This window comes from Plecotus auritus (genome assembly GCF_963455305.1).
Source record: "Plecotus auritus genome assembly, chromosome: 5".
NCBI classification, from domain to species: Eukaryota; Metazoa; Chordata; class Mammalia; order Chiroptera; family Vespertilionidae; genus Plecotus; species Plecotus auritus.
Genome location: NC_137776.1, coordinates 58,115,837 through 58,143,174, shown reverse-complemented (window position 1 = coordinate 58,143,174; position 27,338 = coordinate 58,115,837).

Genomic DNA, 27,338 nt, shown 5'->3' with positions numbered 1-27,338 from the left:
GTACACAGAAAACAGATAGTGCTTTCAACGTGTGCAATGTATGTTGATGAAAATGCTCTGTATCTTGACTGGTATCACTGTCAATATCCTGAAGTGACATTGTACCATAGTTGTGTAAGATGTTACTGTTGGGGAGGACTAGGTAAAGGGTAGATAGGATCTCTCTGACTTAGTTCTTATAACGGAATGCAAATTGTAGAATTATCTCAAAAATTTTAATAACCCCCTAAAAAGAGCTAAAGAAGGAAAAATCTAAGATTTACCCCAGACCAATTGAAAGAAAGGTCTCTAGGACTTGGACAGATTTGGGAACATACATTTAAAAAAAATGATATAGATGAATCTAATGTTCAGCTAGATTTGAACTCTAAACAAAGCTTCTAAAAATGGAACTATATGCTGTCTCAGGGCTTATTCTGAGGCCACAAAACAACCTTATCTTCAGCCTCAAACCAGTTATATAGGCAGAATACTGTGGGAGAGAGAGGAGAATGAGAGTAGGATTTCAATGTTGAGCATTTGAGGTTATTCCCCGCCATGACAAAAGGTGCTTCTTACCCAAGCTACATGGTTGCGTGGGGCTCTAATATTGTGTATAGACAACACAATCCTGTGGGAACCTCAGTTGGATGTCTGCTTAGCAGAGGACGTATTGATTTACCCATCCTCTGCCCGAGCAGGGACAGAAATGGCAGGACAAGACAGCATACAACGGAGGAGCCTGTGTTGCCATTGCTTGGCCTGAGTTTTCCCATGCACCCAGCAATGGCACACAAGTATCGTTAGGCTGGAGTCTTTAGGCTATTGCTCCACCCAGGAGAGAGGACCCTGGCTGAGGGAACCCTAACTGTAAGGGAAGGTGGTGAGGAGGGGTAAGGGGTTTAGGTGGAAGTCCATCCTCACAGGAGGGCAGTGGGGAAGCACGTCGAGCCTTCTGAAGAGCCCACATGGATGCCCTATGAGGAAGCCAGAGGATTCTGAGGTCTGTTCAGTGTTAGCCAGAAAAGGAGTGAAAGCCAGCAGACAGAGGACCACAAAATCACCTAGTTATGTAGGAGGCCCCCTTGTCAATTCCTTCTTCTTGCCTCCTCACAGCAGAATATCTGGTGTAATGGATCTCAGTCCTGGCTGCTTATTAGCATCATCCGGGAGCTTTTAAAAGTATTGCTACCCAGACCTAGACATCTCACCTCAGATCTGATGCTGACATGCAGAGCCTGTAAAACTCTTGTTACATTACTTCCCAGAGACACGCTGCATGCCATCTTCCATTTGGGGTTCCAGTCACCAATCAAAGGTGGACCAGACCTCAAAACCTCCCTTCGGCCACTAGTTCTGTGGCTTCTCTGTGCTGAGTGTAAACATATGACAGCACAGACAGAGGCAAGCTGGAGAGATTACAAAGTAAATTGAAGAGAGTGCTAGGAAAATATGACAAATGGAAGTCATAGGATGGGAGGGTGGGAGGATCGCCTGGAGGCTGGTAGGTATTATTTTGCATGTGCACAGGGAATGAGTTATTAGTGACAATGACAATAGGGCTTTCTTAGAGATGGAAGATGCCTTTTACTAAAGAAGAAAGTAAACATTACTTAGAACAAATCTCATATCATACTTTAATATTTACAAACGAGACAGACGAAGAGAGGCCAGGAAAGAACAGATTTCCCAGGGGAGGACATTGCAATGAGAACAAGTCATCTGGATTGAGCCATAGCATGTTTGAACAAAGAGAATACCGAAGGACAGAAGAAACAAAAGATAAAATAGGATTTTATACAGCAGGAACCTCTGTGAGGCTGATTCTAGACAGTTTTAAAGTGGGGAATGTAGTCAAATTCCAGGGCAATAAGTTCTATGAACAAATACAATTTTCTACAGATTTTGATGCTGGAAGGTTTTTCCCAAGTTCAGAATAAATATTCTAGAATTAAGAACAGTTTTAGCTTCCAGGAATAGGGGAATGGTTAAGTAAATTATAGTCATAGTACATACTATGAGATGGAATAGTACACAGCCTTTACAAGGATGCAGATGACAATTTGTAGATGACATAAACATAGAATAATACTGACTAATTAGGTTTTTAAAAAAAGCAAGGTACAAAATATATGTGCTTACAACTATGTGACAAGTATGCATTTTCTTTTATACTTTACTAGGGGCCCAATGCACGAATTCATGCACCTTGAAAGGAACTGTGGGCTGCGAGGCTGCGGTGGGCACAAGGGCGGGTCGCGGCCCATCCTCCACACTCCCGCCCGGCCCCTCCTGCTGTGGCCTCAGGCCTCCTGTCTGCTGGCAGCCCCGCTCCCACTGCTGCCACTCCCATGTACTGATGGTGCTGGCCCCACTCGCACCCGCTGATGGTGAGGAGCTGGTGCCAGCAGCGGGTGTGAGGGGCGGCTGCTGCCCCAATCGCCCCTCAGGAGTAGGGGGAGGTGGAGAAGCCCTCAGGGGTGATCAGGGCCGGCAGCTGCTGCTTGTACCCACTGATGGTGCTGAGTGATCTGGACCAGGCACCAGCAGCGGGAATAAGCGGGGTTGGTGCCGATAGCGGGTGAGAGTGCCGGGTGGGACTGTGGCATGCGGGAGCAAAGAATTTTCATTAGCCACCAGAGGCTTGCCTCGATGACAGTGACCAGCAGCCCACCTTGGTCTGGTGCCCCCGCTCACCTGCTCCACCATCTCGCTGCAGCCAACGCCTGCCATATTCCACACATGCTCCCTGGTGGTCAGCGCACATCATAGAGATTGGTTGTTCGGTTGTTCAGTTGTTCGGTTGTTCTGCCATTCGGTCTATTTGCATATTAGCCTTTTATTATATAGGATTTGCTATTCATTTCAAAATTTTCTTTAGTATGTATTATTTTAATAATAAAACCACAGATAAATGTTTTTATAAGGTTGTAGCCCTCTTTTATGTTTTATACCCATTTTGCCCTCCCATGTTCCGACAGTAGGAACTTTTGATACCTCTACTAGGTTCCTAGCCACTTATCTCTTTCATAGGCTACAAAGATTGCTGTTTGTTCCTCGGCTGTTTTCACAGCTACCTTTGCCCCATTTCTGATTTCTCCTTTCTGAACAGTGGCTTTTTTTCTGAAGGCACTCCTATCAACTTCATGAAAGTCTCTTAGAATCTCCTGACCTCTAGATGGGCATCCTCCAATATTTAGCACAAACTCTATCTTCTATAGAGTGTGTATTAGTTTTCTTTTCTAAATAATAAATGATCATAAACTGGGTGGCTTAGAATAATATCCATTTATTATCTCACAGTTTCTTTGGATCAGGTATCCAGGTATGGGCTATTCGGTCTTCTGCCGAGGGTCTCTCAAGGCTGAAATCAAGGTAATCAAGGTGTTGACTACAACTGTGATGGAATCTGAGGTTGTCTTCCAAACTCAATCTCTTCCTCCCTCCCTCCCTCCCTCCCTCCCTCCCTCCCTCCCTCCCTCCCTCCCTCCCTCCCTCCCTCCCTTCTTTCCTTCCTTCCTTCCTTCCTTCCTTCCTTCCTTCCTTCCTTCCTTCCTTCCTTCCTTCCTTCCTTCCTTCCTTTTTTGGCAGAATTCAGTCTTTTTGTGATTTCAGGGATTTACATGCCCATTTTTTTCTTGCTGTCTATTGGCTGGGTGTCACTCTGAGGTTCTAGAGGTTGCCCCTCTCAGCATATGTCAGCTTACTTCTTCAGGCCAATGCACTGTTGCTCCTTTGAGCCTCCTTTAGGGGCTCACCTGATTACATCAGACTCACCCAAGGGAACCGCTTTTTAAATCATTGTTGACATGCAATATTATATTGGTTTCAGGTGTACAAAACAGTGATTCAACATTTATATACCTTACAATGTGATACTGACCTCCTTTTGAGTAACTCAAAGTTGACTGAATAGGGTCCTTATTTACATATACAAAATCCATTCACCTTTTATCAGGGTGATCATCTGGTAAGTTATGTAAATGTCTAATCACAATGTTATACACCTAAAACATAGTATTGCATATCAACTGTAGTTGAAAAAATACTTAAAAAATCCCTTCATCATTGCGATATAATTTAATCTAATTATGAGAATGCAATCCTATCACTGTTACAGGTCCTTCCTACAAGCAAGGGGACAGGAAATTGTATAGAGTGTGTACACCATGGGATGGAAATCTTGGAGACCATGATAGAATTTTGCCTACCACAAGATTACAGGGGTAAACTAAGGGTACTTAAATATTGGATTAGAATTTATTTAAACATATTTTAACTTAAATTCTTGATAAAATACATTCTCAAGTATATACCATTTGTGTGTGTGTGTGTGTGTGTGTGTGTGTGTATTTCAGCATAAAACTTGTCTTGCTTAAAGAATTTTCCAAGAATTTAAGGTGAGCTACTTCTTTTTTGGTACCATTTGCAATAGTTATCTCTAGTAATCTGGATTTTTCTTGATACTAAAACCAATGAATGAACAAAATAATCAACCAACCAACCAAACGCAGCCTGGAAATAAATTGGATGCTGAGGAGAATAAAATAATACTTATCATTTTTTTATATTGGAGGGGAATTACATCACAGATTTCCTTTTAAACAAAGAAGTCCTGCAGATAAAAGATTTGAAACTGTTTTTGGAAATAATCACTGCGGTAGGGTGGGGCGTGTGAGGCAGGAGAGGTGGGCAATGCAAAGATAGGTCTGATATTTCCCAGCTCTGTCTGGGGTTAAGCTGTTCTCTTAACACATTGTGCCATAAGAAGCCGTTCCTGGGGAAGAATTTAAAAATCTAGCTTGCTCTCTTATCTCATAGGCAAGTAGCACCCCAGTATTTCCAACCCAGTTGGGATGATGTCAGCAATGACTGGCATTAATTTCTCAACTCTTGCCTCTGATTGGCCGCATTTTGCAGCTAGGATATTTTCACGTGGCAGAAAAAATGGGCACCGCTAGCTGCAGGTTTGCATCATCTATTTTATCCAACCCCTGAGTCAAGAAGACTTCTTTCACCCAGCATCTGAGTGTCACTTTCAGGGAAAGGTCGTGGTTGGCCTAGTTTGAAGTCAACCACAACCTGTGATGGGCGCAGGCTCATGTGCGCTTCCCCTGGTGTTCGGGGGCCGTGGGGGAGCTCTGCCTCTAGGCACTGGGAGAAGAGGAGCTCCCTAAAGGAAAGAGGGCTGTTTTCAAAGGGGATGGGGAGTCATACGATGTGACTGAAACCGTAGCTGCTACTGCCTAGTGTAGTAGGGAGATCCTCAAATATAACTGCCTCCAATAAAGTGTCTAAGTAATTCTCTCCCCAACTGTCAGTTTTCATTTATGTGACACAGTTGAAGGATACCCTGTGAGCTAAATGTAAACTGTAGAACACAACTCAGCAAGAAAACCCAGTGCTGCCTAAGCTGCATTTGGCATTATTACTATGCAAATCCATAAATTAAAAACCGCTGATAGTGGGTATTTTCTGTGCAGGTACAGGGAGATCTCATCCCCTGGAGGGAGAAAGTGGAAGAAGCCAGAGGAGGGCCACATGGAGTCTCAAGTCAGCACTGGATACGCTACTATTTAGGATGGTGACGTATACAGCTGACAGAGAGCCCCATTGCCTGGAAAGTGTGCCTGCCCTTCATGGGAGACATAAGAAAGCCAGTTGAGGAGACACTGAAGTTGTCTCAATAAGTAACAAAGTGACTTTTCACCCTGCTTAGGAATCAGCGAAAAGAGCCATTGAATTCTGGGTGAATTACTGGGTTTTGCAGCAATTAACAATCAAGGGTCTGGAGGTAATTTAAGAAAAGGAATGAGGTTGGGGTGGGGAAGAGTGGTGGGAGAAGCATTTATGAACTACTTCATTTGACTGATTTTGTGGAGAGAGTTCTGAGATTTTCTCATAGGACTACACCTTGAAAGCCTCCATCTGGGTAAAATCAAGATGAGATATTTGCTGACTGCTTATACCCTAAGGGTGGGATGCTCCTCTAAGAGCTTCTGAAAGCTTCTTTTCAAAGAAGCCCTTGTCATAAGGAAGACCATAAGATTTTTGCTGTTTATTTCCCCTCCCCCCTTTTTGGTACATTCTTGCCAATAGTGATCAGAAAAGCATGTTTTGCGATGTTTCCTTTCTCTTATGCGGACAGCGCAATGCTTGGACATGTCATGAACTTAGCAAGAAAAATGCTTTTTAAAAAATTCAGTAGCAGGAATTTGGAGCCCAGAAAATTGGAATCTGTGAAGAATGCACATCTAAATTTTTAACGTGGTACCTCTAGGGGTTTGGGGGTACAAGTGGGAGTGGGGTGTAATTCAAATACCACCCTGGAGGAACCATTTTGATTCCAATGTGAGAAATGTAAGACATTATTGTAATGGGGTACGTTCTGGTATTAGCTGACCAGTGAGGACACAGATGAGGTAAAACAGAAATCAGAGTATTATGGGGGCTTTGCAATATGAGGTGTTCAGAAACTAGGAAAAACTAGGTCTGTGTTCTTAAAAAAAAAAGAAAGATTACAGAGAGACCTTATTAAAGCACAGAAGGCTTAGCTATTTAAGATGGTGACATACATAGAGGCAGGAATGTGCAAAGAGAAGCTGAAAGGCAGCCAGGCCCTGAAGGAATTTCAGTGGAATTTCTTCACCAGAGGAGTAGTTAATAAATAGAGCAGATTTCTAAGGGAAGAAACTAGAACAGCTTCTACAAATACTTTTTTTTTTTAAAGAAGGGAGTGATAGGAAGTTAGAGAAGAAAATGTGAAAACAAAGAAAAACAAGCTTCTGCGCTAGCAATCCTGGCCACCTCCCATGCAAAGAGTCTGTTCCCAGACTTTGAGAATGTTGTATCATTTCATAATCATAAAACAGACTGCAGAGTTGGCTGTGGGTGTTAGTTTTAGATCAATGCTAGATATTACTAAGAACTGCATGTAATATAATACTCTTCCAAAGTCTGAAAGATTCTTTGCTTTGTCTGGCTGGCAACATTTCTGCTATTTTTTTTTTCCATTGTACAGAAACAAGGGCTAGAAAATTCCTTTATGTTCTGCGATGGTCCCTCCTCCTGCCTTTGAGACAGGGCTCTTGCTCAGTCTGATGAATAAAGCCTTTGCTGGGGCAGTTTTAATATTCTGAGCGCTTAGGAATCGGAGTGTCTGAGTGTTACTTCTGTTCCCCTCAATCAGGTAGGTTGGGATGGCTGCTAGGGTTTTTATTCTTCGATTGTCAAATGATGACTACCAAGGAATGAATGTATCTTTTGACCAACATGTCTGCAACCTTATCAATATGCAGATTTCCACTTGCCTCACCACTCAATTTTTGTTTTTTACCAATATTCAACTTGGCAATAAGTAACTTTACATTTGCAAATTGGTTCATGGGAATGAAACTGTTGTTATTCCTGTTACCAGTTCTCTCTCTGGGTCTCTCTCTGTCTATGAAAAGTGAAAGAAATATGTCCTGAAATCCTTGAGGTCTCGTGGCCCAGGGACTATGTGAGGGCACCAGCAGAAGCAGCCCCTGTGAATGGCGAAGCTGATGAGTATGTGGAATGACTGGAGTTGCCATGCTGTGTCATTTCCCGGACCCTGGGCCTCCACGATCGCCTGGGATGTTTGTAGAGATGCTGATTGTTCAGCTCCACCCCAGACCTACTGAAGCAGAATTCATAGATGATTGTGAGACCTGTGGGCCTAGGGGACGGGGATGTGTTGTTCAAAGGGAAAGAAATGACAAGGGCTAAGTAGGCAACCTTACGGATATTTGTTTTTACTTCAGCCCAAACCTTGCTGAGAAAAGCAAAAGCAGCAGGGGTCACAGAGGGCCCCAAGCAACAGTGATCTGGGGGTATGAGACAGGCAGGGCACCTATAGAATTGCCAGAGTCTGTGCAGGAGTCAACTGGGGTCAAGACAGGAAGTGTATTAAAAAGCATAAAATAAACAATGAACAGAACACTCTGATATTCTGCACGCAATAGAGATCATTGGTTGCAAATCTGGCAGACTCAAGCACAAAGCAATTTACTGAAAGGCACTTGCAGATTGAAGGCAAAGCTGCAGAGTGAGCCAGACCCAGAGGAATAGAAAGTAATCCCTTTAGTAGTTCTAGTGGCTAGGAGAGGGCATGGCACCTAGATCAAAAATCCCCCAGTCTGTGTCCAATGCAAGAGGGCGATTCCTGTAAAGAACCTGTGGTGTCCTTACTGAAAGCAAGGATGTAAAATGGATGGATGTTGGGCAGTCAAAACACACTACTCCTTCAACCAAACAGCAAGCAAACCAAGCAAAGCCGATCTCACTATGGGAACAGACAGTAATTAGCGGCCCTCCAGTAAGCAGGCTAACGTGGGTGGTCAAAGGGCCAGAGAAAAATCAGGAACTTCATAAGAACAGGGGTAGAGAGAGACAGAGGTATGTGGGGGCAGCGTACTCAGTGGCTAAGGGATTCCTGCCATCATGTTATTCTGCTTAGGAAAGATCAGGAGGGCTGGCCCCTGCTCCCCTCCCTCTGGGCTCTTCCCAGTCTGTGATAGTCCCTACTTTGTGAGCCCTCTCTGGGCAGAGGTGCCCTCTGCTCTGCAACCTTCACCTCCGCTTGGTTGCCCACTGAGGAACTGTTCAATCCTTTTCCTGTCTCCTCTGCCACTGGCATTTCCTCCCTCCTGTTCCCCTGGGAACTGTTCAATTGCCAGGGACTTCCACTCTCTTGCCTACTTCCCTCTACATCGACCTCTCTAGGCTTAGAGGACCCCATCGCTTAGGACAGATACGCCTAAGCCATGGTTGGTTAAATAGGCCTTTGTGGGTTGGCCTGGGAACCATACCACTATTTCTCATAATTTTTTTCTCCAGGGAAATTCTTTGAGTTCTAAACACCCCATTGACTGGTGACCTTTTACAACACAACAGTCCTATCTAGGCTCCACAGTAGGGTGAGATCACTGGGAGTTTTCCGAGCCAAGCTGAGAACAGCAAACCACGAGGCCAGGGTCAAAAGGCAGGAGCAGGCAGGCAATGGGAAAGGACAGCAGGGTCAGGGCAGGCGGGGGTTAGACAGTGATTTCGTGACAGAGAGATGTCAAAGTCAAGTGGAGATTTAAATATCTAAGTATGTGGATGAATGTAAGATGGACAGTCTTTCTGGGATAGGCTTGGGCAGGGAGAGGATGACATGGCAAGAAGACAGGGAAACCAGGGTGAGTAAAATGTGGTCAGACCACCATGGGGCAAGAGACATGCCGGGGCACTGTCCTTATTGTCTCATCCTTCTCTTGGGGCCTGACTGCTTAGAGCTGAGGATCTTGGCCACCTTTTATTTATATCTGTTCTCCTGCTGAGTGAAGTTTTCTCTTGCTGCATAACAAATTATCTCAAAACTTAGTGGCTTCAAACAAAAATATAAAAATGTAACATCTCTCATTGTTCCTGTGGGTCAGGAAATAGAGAGCATCTTAGCTAGGTGGTTCTGGCTTGGAGCCTTTTTCGAGGTTGCACTTACGATGTTGGAAGATGTGGGTTGGGGCTGCAGTCATCTGAGGGCTTGACTGAGGATGGAAGATCTGTTTCTGAGGAGGGTCACTCTAATGCCTGGCAAATTAGGCTGGTTCTTGGTGGAAGGCTTTCATTACTTTCCATGTATGCTTCTCTTGAGGCTGCTTGGGTGTCTTTACAATATGGTTTTCTCCAGAATGAGTGATCCAAGAGAGAGGGCTGGCACAAGCCATCTCTTTTACCATCTAGCCTCAGAAATCACATAACTTTCCTTTTGTCACCTTCTATTCACTAGAGCAGTGGTTCTCAACCTTCCTAATGCCACGACCCTTTAATACAGTTCCTCATGTTGTGGTGACAGGTTGAGAACCACTAGCAGGGTCGCCTAAGACTATAGGAAAACACAGATATTTACATTACGATTCATTAACAGTAGCAAAATTACAGTTACAAAGTAGCAACAAAAATAATTTTATGGTTGGGGGTCACCACAACATGAGGAACTGTATTAAAGGGTCGCAGCATTAGGAAGGATGAGAACCACTGCACTAGAGCCAAGTCACTAAATCCGGCCCCCATTTAAGGGGAGAAGAATTAGCCTCATCTTTTTGAAAGAAAGGGTATTATAGAATTTATAGACAAATTTAAAACCATCACAATTTGTTCTTCAGATACTTCTCTGATCTCATTTTCTTCACTCACCCCTTGTGTGTTCAACCATAGCCACGTTTGCCTTTACTATCCTAAAACATGACAGGAATGTTTCCACTTCAGGGCCCGCACATCTACTGTGCACTCGGCCTGAAAGAGTTTCCCTCCAGACAGATACATGACTCATATACTCACCTCTCCCAGCGCTGCTCAGAGCTACCTCAATCATGCAGGGCTTTTCTGACCACTAGAGCTAAAATAGCACTTCTGCCTTCCACATCTCCCTCAATGTGCTTTACTTTGACTTGTTTTTCATAATATATATATATATATATATATACACACACACACACACACACACACATATACATATATATACATATATACATATATATATACACACACACACACATATATATACATATATACATATATACACACACACATATATATATACACATATATATACATATATATGTGTGTATATATATGTATATATATGTGTATATATATATGTGTGTGTGTATATATGTATATATATGTGTATATATATGTGTGTGTGTGTATATATGTATATATATGTGTGTGTGTATATATGTATATATATGTGTGTGTGTATATATGTATATATATATATATATATACATATACACACACACACACACACACACACACACACACACACACACACTAGAGGCCCGGTGCACAAAATTTGTGCATGGGGGAGGGGGTAGGATCGGGCCTAAACAGGCGGACATCCCTCTCACAATCCAGGACTCCTGGCTCCCAAGTTCTTGTCTGCCTGCCTTCCTGATTGCCCCTAACCGCTTCTGCCTGCCAGCCTGATCACCCCCTAACCACTCCCCTGCCAGCCTGATTGATGCCAAACTGCTCCCCTGCCAGCCTGTTTGCCCCTAACTTCCCTTCCCTGCAGGCCTGGTCACCCCTAACTGCCCTCCCCTGCAGGCCTGGTCACCCCTAACTGCCCTCCCCTGCAGGCCTGGGTCCCCCCCAACTGCCCTTCCCTGCAGACCCAGTCACCCCCAACTTCCCTCCTCTGCTGGCCTGGTCACCCCTAACTGCCCTCCCCTGAAGGCTTGATCTCTCCCAACTGCCCTTCCTTGCAGGCCTGGTCCCTCCCAACTGCCCTCCCCTGCTGGCCATCTTGTGGTGGCCATCTTGTGTCCACATGGGGGCAGGATCTTTAGCCACATGGGGGCAGCCATCTTGTGTGTTGGAGTGATGGTCAATCTGCATATTACTCTTTTATTAGATAGGATAGAGGTCTGGTGCACGGGTGGGGGCCAGCTGGTTTGTCCTGAAGGGTGTCCCAGATCAGGGTGGGGGTTCCCTTGCGGCATGTGGCAGCCTGGGTGAGGGGCCTGTGGTGGTTTGCAGGCCGACCACACCCCCCCACCCCCCCGGCGACCCAAACAGAGGCCCTGGTAACTGGGATTTATTTATCTTCTACAATTGAAACTTTGTAGCCTGGAGCGGAGCCAAGGCTCCTGCTCGCTCCATGGTGGCAGCCATTTCTGTTGGGATTTATTTATCTTCTATAATTGAAACTTTGTAGCCTTAAGCCAAGGCCAAGGCAGGCTATGGTGTGCAGGAAAGCTTGGCTTCCTCCATCGCCGGGGGCAACCCTAGCCTCCTGCTCTTTCCAGCTCCATGGCTGCCTCCATTTTTGTTGGAATTTATTTATCTTCTATCATTGAAACTTTGTAGCTTTGAGTGGAGGCCTGGGCTGGCAAGGGCAGGCGGAAAGCTTGGCTTCCTCCATTGCCGGGGAAACCCAAGCCTCCCTCCTGCTCTCTGTGGCCGCAGCCATCTTGGTTGGGTTTATTTGCATATTCGCTCCTGATTGGCTGGTGGGCGTGGCTTGTGGGTGTAGCAGATGTATGGTCAATTTGCATATTACTCTTTTATTAGATGGGATATATATATATATATATATATATATATATATATATATATGTTCACCCTTTCCCTCACACACCTGCTCTTCCTGCTCTCAAATATAACCACAGCGCCTTGAACATTTGCCTGGCACATTGGAGATACTTCATACATATTTTTAAATTGAATTAATTACTGAATTACTTTTTATAATTATCTTGGTGGGCACATCTACCACACAAAACAATGGATATTTATGGGAATCGCATTTTCAGGAAAGCAATTGAGCAGGAATGACTGTGTGGGTGGCTTTGTTAACAGCGTTTTTCTTACATTTGAGCAGTATCCTTTCTCATATATTTACATGGCATTTTATCCAAAATTTTGGTTATAGACTTTCAAATAATTTTTTTAAAAATTTAATTCTGACTCCCAAAGGCTATTTGGATTGATATTAGATTGTAGTATGCCAACAAAGCATCTATTATATAAGCATTAGAGCCATCATGCTTGAAAATTTCCTTTCTTTCCACAAGCTCCCCTTAATGAACACTGTACTATGAATAATAGTTTGATAGAAAAGATAAAATAAATTAGCTCACAAATTTTGAAAGTGTATAGATATGCTCAGTTAGAAACATTTTTATCCCAGGAATCTTCAAATTAGTAACTTTTTTAATTCTATTTCACTTTTTCATCTGAATTATACATTTAGTGAAAATAATGAATGCAATATTGTTATTAGCCCCTCTGGAAGTGTTACCATTCTGATTCTTTTATAAAACTTTGTGCTTGGCCTCAGTGACTACTCATTAGATGTTAATATTCTGTAATTATTTTTAAGAAGGTTTATTAGTGGGCATCACTCTACCATATTAAGCACTGACTTTGCAAAAAAATCTTACTCAGTGCTTAAGTAGTATCTTGTATCTTTGAACACCTTTCTGTATCTTGGCTCTTTTTCTATGTCATATAAAATTATCTTTTTTGTTAGTGAAAATTTGTGTCAATTTAAACATTGTTTTGAAATAAACGTATTAGCCTATATCATCTTCATTTTCTGACTCTAAACAGCTAAAAATCTGATAACCATTTTAATTGGGTTGTAAAGGTCATGCCAATACTAACTATGTATTATCCAATTAGAGAATGAAATGTGTGTGTGTTTGTGTGTGTGTGTGACTAGAAACAAAAAATGGAAATGAGTTGGAAAATGAAGAAATCTCTTTCATTTCTAGTTTTTCTTCTTTCAGATTTGCTTTATTCTTTCATTTCTGCAGAATAGTTTTAGCTGCTACTCTAAACATGTGGCAGAAGATGATTGACCCAGAGCTCTTGAATTACAACATCTTCATCCATCAGACCAGCCCAGACCAGTGTGGAATTCCTTAGTCCCAATTCCACACTCTCAGGAGAGAGAATCTGATTGGGTAAGAATTTGTTCTTCATGCAATTAATCAGCTGTGGCCAAGTTTGTGTGGTGAAGACATGCCTGGTGAGGTCCCAGCCAGTAAACAGAGCAGGCAGATTCTAGAGAAGAGGGGAGAGACAACAACCTAACAGGTGTTCCTGTTTTTCTTTAAAATATATGCTTTAAAATTTTGAGCAGTTCTATATAGTATAATGACATTATGGAATTAATTTTAAAACTAAACACTTCCCTTACGCAAGCAGATTAGTGTGAAGACTCATATTGATTGAAGGCTCTCTTTCTGCCCATATCCAATCAATTATCAAATGTTACTGATTTAAAAACAAGTTCTGTTTTATTACATACTACCCTAGTGTGACTGCCCTCTAATGCTAGCCAGTATTGGTTGTGTTTGATGTTAGGCATTCAGCAGCACATTTAATCTTCACAATCCTCTATGAATAGAAAACTGGGACTCAATAAAGTTAAGTGCCTTGTCTAAAGATATATTCCTTATTGAACATAGGTTGAAATTCTAACTCTTGCTACTATCTCTGATCTCTCATTCACAACTAACAAGCGATGAAGCAACAAGCTAAACAACACCATGTGGCAAATCTAGAACATGGGACTTTGTATAGGACAACTGGTCTAGTCTCTTCTACAAATTAATATCTTTTTTAAAAAAGAAAAATGCTACATTAAAAGAATCTTAAGAGGCATATAAACAGATGCAGTATGGTGTCCTACAGTAGATATTCTTTAAACAAATCAGCTGTAAAGAACATTGTTGTGTCATTGGGTAAATGTGGTCTCAGGTTTAGATGAGAAAGTTTACTGAAATATTTGTTGACTGAAAAAGCAAATTTAAGAACTAGGTGACAGTATGATCTCATTTAGATAAAAGTAAATATGTGTATCTGGAAGTATTTGCTCATCTAAGGTTTATAGCGGTGATTTCTAAATAGTAGAAATACAATATTTTTTTATGTGTGCGTCTCTGTATTTTAAAGTTTTTTACATCACATTTGTACTGCTTATGTGTTAATACAATAATTTTTGCATGTTTTTTTAAAGATAGTGCAAGCACTGGATTTAGAATGTCTTAGTTCTGGTCCATGGTTCTGATCCTGACCTAATACGGTGATCTTGGGCAAGCTATTTTCCTCTGTAAGCCTTGCTTTTCTCAACCCTGAATTGGCACTGATCACAGGACACCTTCATACAGTTACTGTGAGAATTAGAGTGATAACAAATGCAAAGTACTTAACAAAATGTCTGCCATCTAGTCATGGCCTAATATATGTTAATTATTATTACTATGCCCCAAATGTTACCAATGAATATCTGAATATAGGCTTCATCTGAGAGACTAAGCCAATTTAATGCTTAAAATTGTGGCATTTTGAGGCATATTATAGAGTGAGTTGTCCATAAATGAGTTTCCTTAGATTAATATGCTAAGGGCAATTCTATATGACTTAACTACAAACCAAATAAGGGCCCTGAACCCAAGCACACTCTGTTCCTAATGATCTGTGGGATTCAGACACATGCCAATGCAGGAAAACATCTAATAAACTTGGGAGTTTATCCAAATCATGCTTCTCTGCAGTACCTTTAATCATCATTTGAAGGTTTAAATTTCACAAAAAGTAAATTCATCACGGCAAGGGCACTACTACTTATTACTTACATTATGTGGCCACACCATCTGTCTTAAAAACCACAATTTTGTAAATTGTTTTTAATGACATATTGTAGGATTCCCCTGTATATGAAGTCCATGATGAAATCCTTCAGTGAGGCCTGTTGAATTAAATTCAACACATTACTTTCTTTTTAAAAAAGCATCATCCACATCCAGCTTGATGACTCTAGGGTGCAGGTTGCAGATTGCATGAGATGAAATTATCAGATTAGCATCCAGAAAGAGTGTTAGAATTCTAGACCATCTTGAGTCAGGTAATCTTAATTGTCTACATGCCAGTGAAGGTCTCTAGGAGTTGAATCAAGTTCAGAGGAGTCATTGACTCCATATCTTACCTTTCACCCCTCACCCCTCAGGATGTACTGGTAGACATCAAGAAATATAATGCAGGAACAAGTAGAAATAAATATAAATATAAAGGTTAAAAAATAGTGATGAATAAACTTTGTCAATCAATCCATTAAATTGATAGCAGAAGCCATAGCAAAAGCCTATTAAAAATTAAATACTCCAACCTTAAAGAGAAAATGGAGCAGTGCTCTTCTTCATTTGTTTAATTAAAAGCAATTCTATAACAGACCAACCTGGAAATCCCAGTAATTTAACCCAATAAAAGTTTATTTCTTCCTCTGGTTACAGTCCATTAAAAGGTTTTCCAGCCCTGACCTGTGTGGCTCAGTTGGTTGGAGCAATGTCCTATAAACCAAAAGGTCGAGGGTTTGATTCTCAGTCAGAGCATATACCCAGGTTGCAGGTTCGATCCCCAGTTGGAGCACATGCAGGAGGGATGTTTCTCTTTCCCTCCCTCTCCCTTCCTCTTGAAGGAAAAAGAAAAAATCACATAAAAAAAAAAGGTTTCCTGGTTAGCAGCCTTCTGTGGGAATATAGGGAACCAGACTCCTTCCAAGTGGTATGGTCCTCACAATCACTTATTATCCACTTTGGTCTGGAGGAGGCCTCCATCATCCTCTATGGGGAAGAACTACACATTAATTATATAAAGGGGGCTAGGAAATATGGTTTCTGTCTGGGAAGCCATTTAGTAACTACAATTCTGCACTGTAGAGAGGAGCACAAATGCGGGGTGGTCAGCTAAGCATCTCCACTCCCCATTCCTTCTTTGTCCCATTTTAGGAGTGGTAGTGATGGTAAAACCTTTTGTGGCATGTCAATATAATTTCACAAGGCCCAGTAAATGATATGGTTACTGACATCACTAAGCATTACCCAATTCAATAAACATTTGTTAAGAATCTAGTATGTGCCAGATTCTACAGGGTGCTAAGAGAGAGAATAATGAATGGACTTGGTCTGGAAGGAAAAGTGAGGAGACAGATACATGCATAATTAACATTAATTGAAGGTGAAATAAAAGTGCCAAAATTGAAGTATAAATAAAAGCATTAGTAAATGCCAACCAGGAAGAAATTAAATTTTAAACAGTGAGCAGAGAAATCTGTTCTCTATGCAAGACTTATTTCCAGAAGAAGCCTACTCCACCTAACTCATGTAAAGGAGGGGTTGTTTAAAGAATATGAAGGTCACATAAAATGAAAATACACCCCTAGCCTCATGGGGAGGGAAGCCTGAGGCAGATGAACTATAGCAGAAGCAGTCTCTGATCTCTGTTATCTCTGCTTTTCTTTGTCCCCTCCTTGTTTCTGATGACTTCCTCAACTTTCACTTGGCCCTGTAGTTTTGCCAGCCCTAGCTCAACAGGTCTTTTGGGGCCTAGTATTCAACACCACTTGATTGCAATCTCTATATTTTGAAGGCACCTGATTGGTTATGAATTAGCTGATGGGTAGTCTGGCCTTGGGTCAGCCATTGCTGAGGGTTATGAATATGCAGAAAGGTGGGATCACATGGCCCACTGATTTGCTCCTTGATTACAGAGATTGTGAGAGGGGCTGGCAAATTAACTGCCCAATACAAGGGCAACTTTTATTTCCCCATTAAAAGAGGTAATTGCATTTAACTGGAAGGTAGAGGCTGGAGGACATTTCTGACTCAGGTGGAACAGGAACAAAGACAAGGACAGAGAAAAGTCCAAGTGTATTTTGGGGACTATACATGGCACTGAGCATGATTGGAGTGTAAGTTCCATGGGGCTGGTGGTTTATGAAGTTGTGAGGCCAGACCCAGAGAGTTTAGAGTCTGTATACAATGGAGAGATTTTAGAATTGGTTTTTAGGCAAAAGCTAAAAAACACCATACTTACACAGATAATGTTGTGAGTGTTCAACATAGTTTCTTCTTAATTGTCACTGAAAGCCTCTTGGTGTGGAATGGGTCACACTAACAGAAAGAGGCATAGTACAGTGAAAAGAAAGGGATTTCAAGCTTTGGGATCAGAGAGATCTGTGTTCCAATCCTGACCCTGACATTTTCTAGCTGAACGGTTTGCATAGTTTACTTTGTTTTTGTAAGACTTATTTTCTCACCTGTACAATGTAATTTAAGATTCAGCCATATACACTAATATGGCATGACTGCAGGGGTCTGGATAGCTTAAGGGTCCATTAAATTAATTTGTCAGTGCCAGCATTGTAATTATCATGGAGCAGTATGAATCAGGTTTGTAATAGGATTAAATGGCATAATGTTTGTAAAATGCTTAGCAAAGAGCCTGGCACGTGGCAAATAGTCATTACACATTAGTGTTTTTTCTCTTGTCCATTTCTCCTTGAAAATTTCAAATCTTCAATATGATGATGACAGCTCAAATCAGCATGGAGTCCTTGAACTGGCTGGACATATGCTGGCTCTCCCAGGTACCTCAGCAGCCCCCAGCCCAGCACAGACAGGTGCGGAAGTTCCTTACAGTTCTGTCAGAGGGCTTCATCTTCAACAATGGCTCTTGCCCAAGCCTGTGGATGCAAATACTGCAGCTACCCAGTCATCACTCTTGGATCCTGTCATGCGTCAACCAGGTACTGATGTCTAGAACTCAGCTGTGTTACCTCATTTGAGTGATTCCTTAGTTTTCCAGATGACAGAGGACAAATTTAGATCAGTTCACATCATTGGGATAATTAGCTATCAGAAAAAAGGAAAAGTGATCAGGAACATCTGGTGTCATCTTAGAAGCCACTAGTATTAATTCCAGTCAAGAAATAGAAAATGAGATCTGTGATAGGCCCAGGCTACAAATACAGCAAGAATGTGGTCCTCTTAAATCTATTCAATTTTATAGATTGAAAGGAATTCATAACTTTGGATTTCCAAGCATGGAGATACTTTGTGGAATATTAAAAAAAAAAATGTCCATGGGCTTTTGAGCCTCTGGTGTTGCAGCCGTTACAGTTTTAGGTAGAAAGTGGCCCACTGGGAATTCCTGGGGCACCTTTCATTGGGGATGATGCTTATTAGTATTACATATAAAGTATTATAGCATCCATTTTTTTTTAACTCCAGAGGTTTGATATTCTCTTGCTACAGCTTAAGGAAAAATGCTTGCACAGGGAATATAGATTCCACAGCAGTATTTGGCAAGAACAAGATAAAAATTTTAAGGTACTATAAAAATGTAAGGCCCCTGTTTTGTCACTTGGGACTCCCCCTACTGCCTTTGAACTGAGAGAACCAAGTTCAAGGTCAGGAGAGTACAGGACTCCTCGGTGTCCCATGAAGACACAGCTTCCTCTTTTTGTTTCACCTACGTATTAATTTCTATTTAAGTGAGAGCACTTGCTATGCTTCTTGCCCCAGGCACAGAGCTCTCAGGATGACAAAGAGCTGCAGCATTTCTTTTTATTTTCAAGAACTGACTAGACCATCAGACTAGCACACCAGCACATATCAGAAAGTGTACGTTGAGGGCAGCACAAGGCTCTAAAAAGGATCCAAAATGCACCAGAGTTATTCTCTTAATCACTCTGGTTAAAGGTTATCATCAGTTCGATAGTGAGGCAGAACTGGAGATGGATTCCAAAGTCACAATTTCTGTTTTATAGTTCACTGTATACAAGTGTATAAAGTAAATGGAGTCAAATTCTCATACTAAATGTGGTTTAGTCATTTTTAGTAAGTCTTTCTGTCTTCTCCATATAATTGCAAACCCTTCAGGGATTATTACTTACTAGAGGACTGGTGTACGAAATTCATGCACGGGTAGGCTCCTTAGGCCTGGCTGGTGATCAGGGTGATTGGCGCCTTCCTTACCCCAGCTGCTGGCTGCTGGCCAGAGCCTTTCTTCATTCTGTGCCTCCCCTGGTGGTCAGTGCAACGTATAGTGAGTGGTTGAACTCCTGGTCAGTCAAATTCCTGAGGGGACAATTTGCATATTAGCCTTTTATTATATAGGATGATTCCTGAGTTGTTGTATCTACCTGACTATGTAATTAATATTTAGTATCCAGAATGAGGAAAACCAGGTAAGGGTCTGGATAAACTGATGCATTTACAGGGCTTATTTCAATGTTAGTATATGACTAATGCATTGAGGTGATCAACACCACTATTTTTTGTTCCTGGCGCTTCATCTCATAGTGTTGGGTTGGACATAGTCAAGTGCAAGTGCAAGGAAGCACTGAGGCACTAATTGCCTACTATTCAAGAACAGCGTGATTTGTAAAGCAGAACTACTCAGAAATTGATTACAAAGTCCTTGCCTTGAGAAGTTCTACAATTACAACTAAAAGTGCCACTAAAATTTGTGTTGATTGCAAATCTCTTCTAGTTTCTCTTCTAGAAAGAAAACAAACCTTTTAATTATGTTCTCTCTAAAGAAATTTGGAATCTTTTGTTCAATCTTTATTACTGCAAACTTGTTTGTAAATCTGGAAGAACATCATTGAACGTCTTTCTACAGGTTCCAGTTCATATAATGTCTCCTCGGCTAAAAATTTTAATGTTAGAAGACTTTTCTGATCCCTGTGCTAAAGCTGGTCAAACTCTGTGATTGACTAATTGTTTGGAACCACATAACAAATATTAAAATAGATGTGAAGGAGGTGGAAACCACCTTGGGGAATTCAAGTCAGTTAACATGCTTTGTCATTCATAAAGGATCCCTTTTATGGTAACTTGACAGTTATTCTGGATATTAATCTTTTTTTTTCCCAGCCACACTACTTACAACACATTTGGGAATTATTTGTGTGGAAGCAGAAGCTTTAGCTCTGGACAATGAATTATGATTTTTATATTGTTGTAAGGGAGAGTGTATATAACACATCCTAAATTGATTGGCAAAATAAGCCAAAGGTCTTGTTTTTTCCATTAAAAATATGAACATAAAGTCTTGATATTTTATTGATTATTGATGCATAACAGCAAGAGTTTGAATGATTATTTAAATTTGGAATAATTTGTTGATTATGGTATCCTGTGTTTTGAAACAAGTAGCATTTTGAATTATGTAATCCCAGGTATCTGCATAACAAATCAAGTGTTATTTGCAATACACAGATTACAAAACATCATACCATCTGGTAAAAATTCTGCATTTACTTCATGAGGCCCTGTAGAGTGATGCTGTAGGATTCCTACAAGGGTTTCTATGGCCATTGGTGGGCACTGCTGAGAAGAACAGCTCTGCCCTTTCTGAAGCAGCACAGTTGGATGACCGACTACCACTATAAGTAGTAGAAAAAGCACTGACCATGGAACCACCATGAAATTAAGGGACAGGTTCTTTTCTTGGTTTTAGGCTTACATGAGCACCTTGGGTTCTGTATTCTCAAAGGAGAGCCTCCTAAAGTATGACACCACACCCTGATGAGGGAAACTGGATGCTAGAGTTTATTTAATTTAAAAATCAACAAATTATTGGGATGTTTTCTGCTTCCAAGTATGATTGAGCAAATTCATACTCTACATAAGTTTAAAAAAACTTTTAGGCTTAATATCTCTGGGCATTCTCTTCCTTTGGGTTCTAAGATTTGTGTTGCAGAGTTCTTTATAAAAAATCCATTATTTCATATGTCTGTTTTTATAATTCACAAACCCACTTTCATTAATTCTTAGTGTAGTTTTCCAACTTTGTTAGCTCTCTCTTTGGACTTCCCTTTTAAAGCTGGCTTTAAACCGCTCAGATTTTCATGTTAATCTTTGTCTATTGTTCAGTAACTGGGGTCATTAATTCACTAATAGCATTGGAGAGGTGCTAAAGTTTTTCAAAACGCAGATTGACCTAATTAATGTCTTTTCTGAATCGTGCTAATTTCCCCATTAACCACTCTGGGGCCTCTTAAAACTCCCCAGTCTCTGCTGCCATCTATTCAGAAGTGTTATGTGTTTAGGACAGGTTGTGATTGCCTTGATTACGTATAAAATAGTGTTTAAAAAATGTTTGTAAAAGAGGTTTTCTTTCTTGTTATTTATTTCTTGGGTTAATCATGTCTAACTCTTACTACTCTGCCAACTTTTAATTGTCCTCTATTCTGCTTTACTCACCAAGGTCTGTGCCACCAGGTACTATTTCTTAGTGTTTGACTGTGAAGGGCATTAAGCATAGACCTAGATCAGAACTATTCTCTTAACCACACTGATTGAAGATAATTATGTCACAATAAGGAGTGATTAGGATCATTGTATAGCCTTTATTTATTTTTTATTATTTAGGACTGTGTATAGTAAGCTGCACATAACTCTAGATTGTTCTGTCACCTCCATGCTATATCTTTGTAGAGCTAGAGTTACATATGAATACTTCAGGTCAAGTGACCTGACCATGAGATTTATATTTAAGTGCAGAAAATAAAAGCATACACAAACAGCTATTTTGGCAGAATGATGACTTAAAGCTCATTTCTGCTTGGGTGGCTTCTATGCATAGAAGTACACAGGTAACCATCATTTCTTATTTTATTTTATTTTATTTTATTTTATTTTATTTTATTTTATTTTATTTTATTTTATTTTATTTTATAGTGTTGTGCATAGTCACAAAATGTGATACATACACATTTATATTTAAGTGCAGAAAATAAAATTTTCATATGCAAGGCATTGTCTCCTGCATGTCAGTCAATTCTGCAACGACAGCTAAGGACTAAAAAAAGTAGAAGGAAACATAAATTAACTCTGATAATGATTCAGATGCCCCTTTGGTGATTTATTTGATAAATATTCTAAATTTGGTGTGGTTATTAGCTCCTCATCATGACTTCTCATCCCTGCCATATTTGTATTTCAGAGCATTGTATTCACCAGGTGTTTCTGATGCTCTGACATCTGGCACCTTGCTGACTCTGGAGATGCCCCTCTCTCTGGGCTAGCCAGTTCCTAGAAAGAGTAAGCGTCTGGCCTGTACGTGCAGCTTTCATATGCAACCCAAACAACCCAAAGCCCAAATGCCCAACTACACACTCTGGGGCAACATTCCCCACCCTAAACAACCTGTGGCCAGGCATCTACATCCAGAACCTGCTCAAATTATTCAAACTAGCCAATCCTAAACCTGCTTATCCTTACTCACCTGTTTCTTCTTGCAGAAACCCAACTAAAGGCTCTCACCCACATATTCTTGTTTCTCCTGCCTCCTGATGGACCCTGGTGCTTCCGCATGTGGACCCTGCGATGGGGTGAGCTCCCTCCTCTTGGGACTTCTGAGTATAACAGCTATCTTTTTAAAGGCAGTTATCCTGGATCTGCTGGCCTCACCATCTCTGAATAATTATAAAATCTACATTTTGCAACAGGTATCTATTACCTTCAAAAACAATGTGTGTTATTTAATCATATTAATTTTCACTGTCCAACTCCTTCCCTCTCTTCCCTCTATCTGCTAGAATAAATTGGAGGGCAAACATTTTGTCTCTTTTGCTTACTGATGAATTCTAAGGGTGTAGAATTCTGGCATATAGTATGTGTTGAGCAAATATTTGTTGAGTTGACTTAATTACTTATTTGATTTCCTTTGTTATCTTTTTTCCCAGGGCTGCTCTGCAGAGACTGGAAGAGTTCTAACTGTAGCCAGGATCATAGGGAAGAAGTAATTTCTGTCTTGTTTTCTGTTCTTGACACACATAGAAGTAAACAACATGGCCCAAAGGGTGTCCTCCATTCACTTTGAGTTCACAGTACAATAGCTGCCTTTGCTGGTGAGTGCCATCCAGTATAAGCCTAAATTCTGGCCCTGGTGACAGGCTAGCTGAGGGATCCTGAACAAGACACACCACTTCTCTGTCCCTTGGTTTATTCACTTATAAACTGAGGGGATTGTAACTTAATGTACTTAATGATATTTCATGAATTTTCCCATTTAGTAATACAAAGCTGGTAAGTATTATCTTCATTTTAACAATGAAAAATGGAGAAATTGAATAAATTACCCAAGTTCACAGAGTTTGTAAATGAGAAACAAAGATTTCAGCCCTTTCGAGTCCGTCTATGTCCCTATATGGATAGTTTTCCTCTCTTACTTTTTTTTTAAAGTTTGCTTTAAAAAGTACACAGATTGTATATGTATAGCACAAATGATCACAAGATGATCCCAGGTCAGACCATCACTCTTGTCAAGAAATAGAAAAATCACAAAAGCATCCCTCTCTTGAATCCCCTCTCAATCGCTATCCCTTTTATTTTCCCCAAAGATAACTACATCTTAAATTCAAAAACCACAGATGAGTTTCGCTTACTTTTGAAATTTATATAAGTAGATTCCTAGCCATATTCTGTTAGCTCTTTTGCTCAATAGAATGTTTATAAATGCATGCAAGTGTATTTTGTCATTTGATATGCAATTGTATGAATGTACTACCATTTGTTTATCCATTCTACTATTGATTAACATTTTGGTTGTTTGTACTTTGGAGCTATTATGACTAATGCTACCTTGAACATTCTTTTGCACATAATTTTGGTGGACATGTGCATATGATTCATTTGAATACATACCAACAATTGCATCAAACTGGTCTAGTCCTACACTTTGGGAAGATGAAGAAACTGTCTTACTTAAAGTCTTACATTACTATTCCTGATTCCTGGGTGGGCACTTCAGCTAGAACTAAAGAATACAAGGTTAAAGGTGGGAAACTGAACAGGGAGAAATCTCATAGTCACTATTCATGTGAGATAGCTCCCTATCATGGAATTAGACATCTTTTTGTATTAAAACTCACTTTCAGTTATAATAAGATTCATTGGAAATACAGGATTCAATATACAAAACATTGCTTTATTGTCAAGGCATCTGTTTATTTTGTAACTTGGGGGAAGCCTATAATTAGAGTTAACAGTAGTTCTGATTAATAAGTTCTATCTGATCTCACACTGTGCTAGGGTTCCTTAGAGTGCCGGGACATGTTTTATTAACATGGAAGGGCTGTTTCATCTCACCTCTCCTCACTTGAATCAGTTGCCTGCTGGCCTGGCACTCAGTTTTGTGTGGCAGAACCTTACTGAGTCTGCATGATAATGGGCCTTTTAAATTCTAAACAATAAACATTCATTTTGCCACTCCACCCAGCACAGAAATGCTCTCTAACCTCAAATCAGCCACAAATAAGACTTGGAAATCAATTCATTGTGCATCGGCTTCCTGCCTGTTTCATGCTTTGCAGCAAGTAATTTTACTAAAATATCTGCAGAGCATGTGTGTTCTGAATATGCACAAGTAGAGGTATTGCCTGTAATGGGATCTTCAACCTTTTTGTGACATTTCTGTTTTTGTCTACAGAACAAAGTCTATTCAGCAAAACTGATTTTTATGCATCACTCACTAGGATTAGAAAGCCCTGAGATGGGTTTCAGGGGAGGAAAAAACCACCTCTGGTGATTTCCGAAAAATTTTGGGAGAATTTTTAGCATCCCAAAGTTCTCTGGTTTGAAAATTATGTTTCACGAAAAATCAATTTATTATATTCGTGCTTGTCAGATTCATTAGAATATTCTCATGCATAAGGTGTCAGTTGTTGGAGAAGCCAAGATGAGTGCATTTGGCTTTAAAGATAATATCTTGTCAGGTTGAACAGAAGATCAAATGGTTATGTCTCAAATTCCCTTCTGCTGAAGTTTGAAGTTTGTGTCTGACTTTCTTCCTCATATCTTCTAGGCTAGAGTTCCATTATTTCATCACTCTCCCATGCTCTTGGGAGCTTCCAATTTCTTAAAATTCATGAGATCTCAAGGCCAAGAGGGGCAGGTCAAGTCTCAAATGCTTTTAGTTAGGGGACCACTCAGGGAGACAAAGAGTCCTCTCCCAGCTATTGCTATTGTAATCACTTCCCATCTCCCTCCACTGCCACAACACTGTTGCAATTAGTGGCAAAACTGATGCTGCTTTTGGGGATTTCAAGGAGTGGATGTGTGTTTTTCATTAGCATAAAAAAATTAGTAACTTATGTCAGAAAATGAAGCATTGATTCTGTTAAACTATAATATAAAACTTAATATGCAGAAGACCAACCCGAAACAACATGGGGGTCCTCTTGGACCACACTAAGATGGATGTTTTAGAGCAGGGATATGTGGTGCAGCCACAGTTAAGCTAACCCTTTAATGATGTTCATCCATTCTCATTACCTCATTCTCTCTCTCTCTCTCCACTCACACATTTGCTTTCAGGCAAGGTTTTTTTCCCCCTAGTTTTAATCATCCATTCTAATAAAAAATGGAGATCTCCCCAAGTTTATTGTATGCTTTTTATTTTATGTTTCAAGAGCTCATCTTGGAGAGCATGTGCCAAGGCTATTGTAAGGTGCCCATTTGATTTTAAAATCACTGCAGTGTGTTTGAGACAGAGGCATGATCTGATGATCTCCTTTATTGAAGTTATGATTAAACATAAAGAGTAGGATCAGTCTGCAAGCTTATCACTATTCTGTGTTGTAAAATTGCCCAAGAGTAAAATGCAAATCAAACAAGGAGTTTTAATGAGCTAATGTAACAAAAGATCCAGGCAACAAGAAGCTGGGGCTGTGCTTTGGCCCATTCCCAATGGCTAGCTTGAACCGGACACCTTTAGAGCAAGTCTAGTTGGGGCTAGTCAGTTTCCAAATAGATTGCAGATTGGCTCTAAACAATGTTATTCACTTGTTAACCACCATTCTGCTCTCTGTTCTATGAAACTCAAATCTTAATCTAATCTATATAATACTAGTGGCCTGGTGCACGAAATTCATGCACATTAAAAGGGGATTAATTAGAGGAAATATTTTAATATTGCTATTTGCCCTTTCTCTATAATAGAAGTGTCAGAGATGAAAGAAAATTAGTAAAATGTATATGAAAACCTTCCTCCTGTCAGAGTCTGAAGCTCACCACAGGACCCAGAGTCAAGTCCCCACCACCCACATGCACCGCAAAATTGCGTGAGACCCAGACCCGGCCAGCCCCCCTCCCTGCATTGGGTGAGATCCAGACCTGGCCAGGCCCACCCTTGTCAAGCCCTGCCAAGCAAGGGGTGCAGCCTCAGGTCCCCTGGCTCAGCGCGGGGGCAGGGAGCACGGCCTGAGGTCCCCCGTCAAGCCCTGATGGGAGAGAGGTACGGCCTGAGGTCCCCCGTCAAGCCCTGCAAGGCAGGGGGTGCAGCCTCAGGTCCTCTGTCCTGGCGTGGGGGTGGGGAATACAGCCTGAGGTCCCCTGTCAAGCCCTGCTGGGCAGGAGGCACGGCCTGAGGTCCCCCAGCCTGGTGCTGGGGCAGAGGGCGTGGCATGAGGTGCCTCGGCCCAGCGCCACGCAGCCTCAGGTCCCTGCTGATTGCTCATTATGGGAACTTTGCCTCCACTGTGGGCGCAGCCATCTTATGTTACAGAATCTCTGCCTCCACTGTGGGTGCTGCCATCTTGACCATTATGACATGACAGTCAATTTGCACATTCCCTCTTTATTAGATAAGATTCTAATGGTCAGGCTGAAATGTATTTCAGTCATCTCTTTACAGAACAACAAAAGCCCTTTAGCTTTTTTCTCTTTGAATATACACACTCCTGCTTGCATGTAAATATTCTAAAAGTGCCAAAGATGAATCCCTATGAAGAGGGCACTCAGGTTAATTCAGCATATGATGAGTTTTCCTTTTTAATTTTTACACAAGAGCTGGTTGTGATTTTAGACTTAGACACAATGGAAGGAGGAGGTAATATGAGTCTATTCATCTTCAGTTGCATTGTCAAGGAGCTATGTTGCTGGTGAATATTTTGTGATGGTGAGGATGGATATTCATTCACTGACATGAGAATGTCCTTTGAGGGGCTCAGTGCCATTCTGGGTATTATATATTTGTAGGCCTTTGGAGTG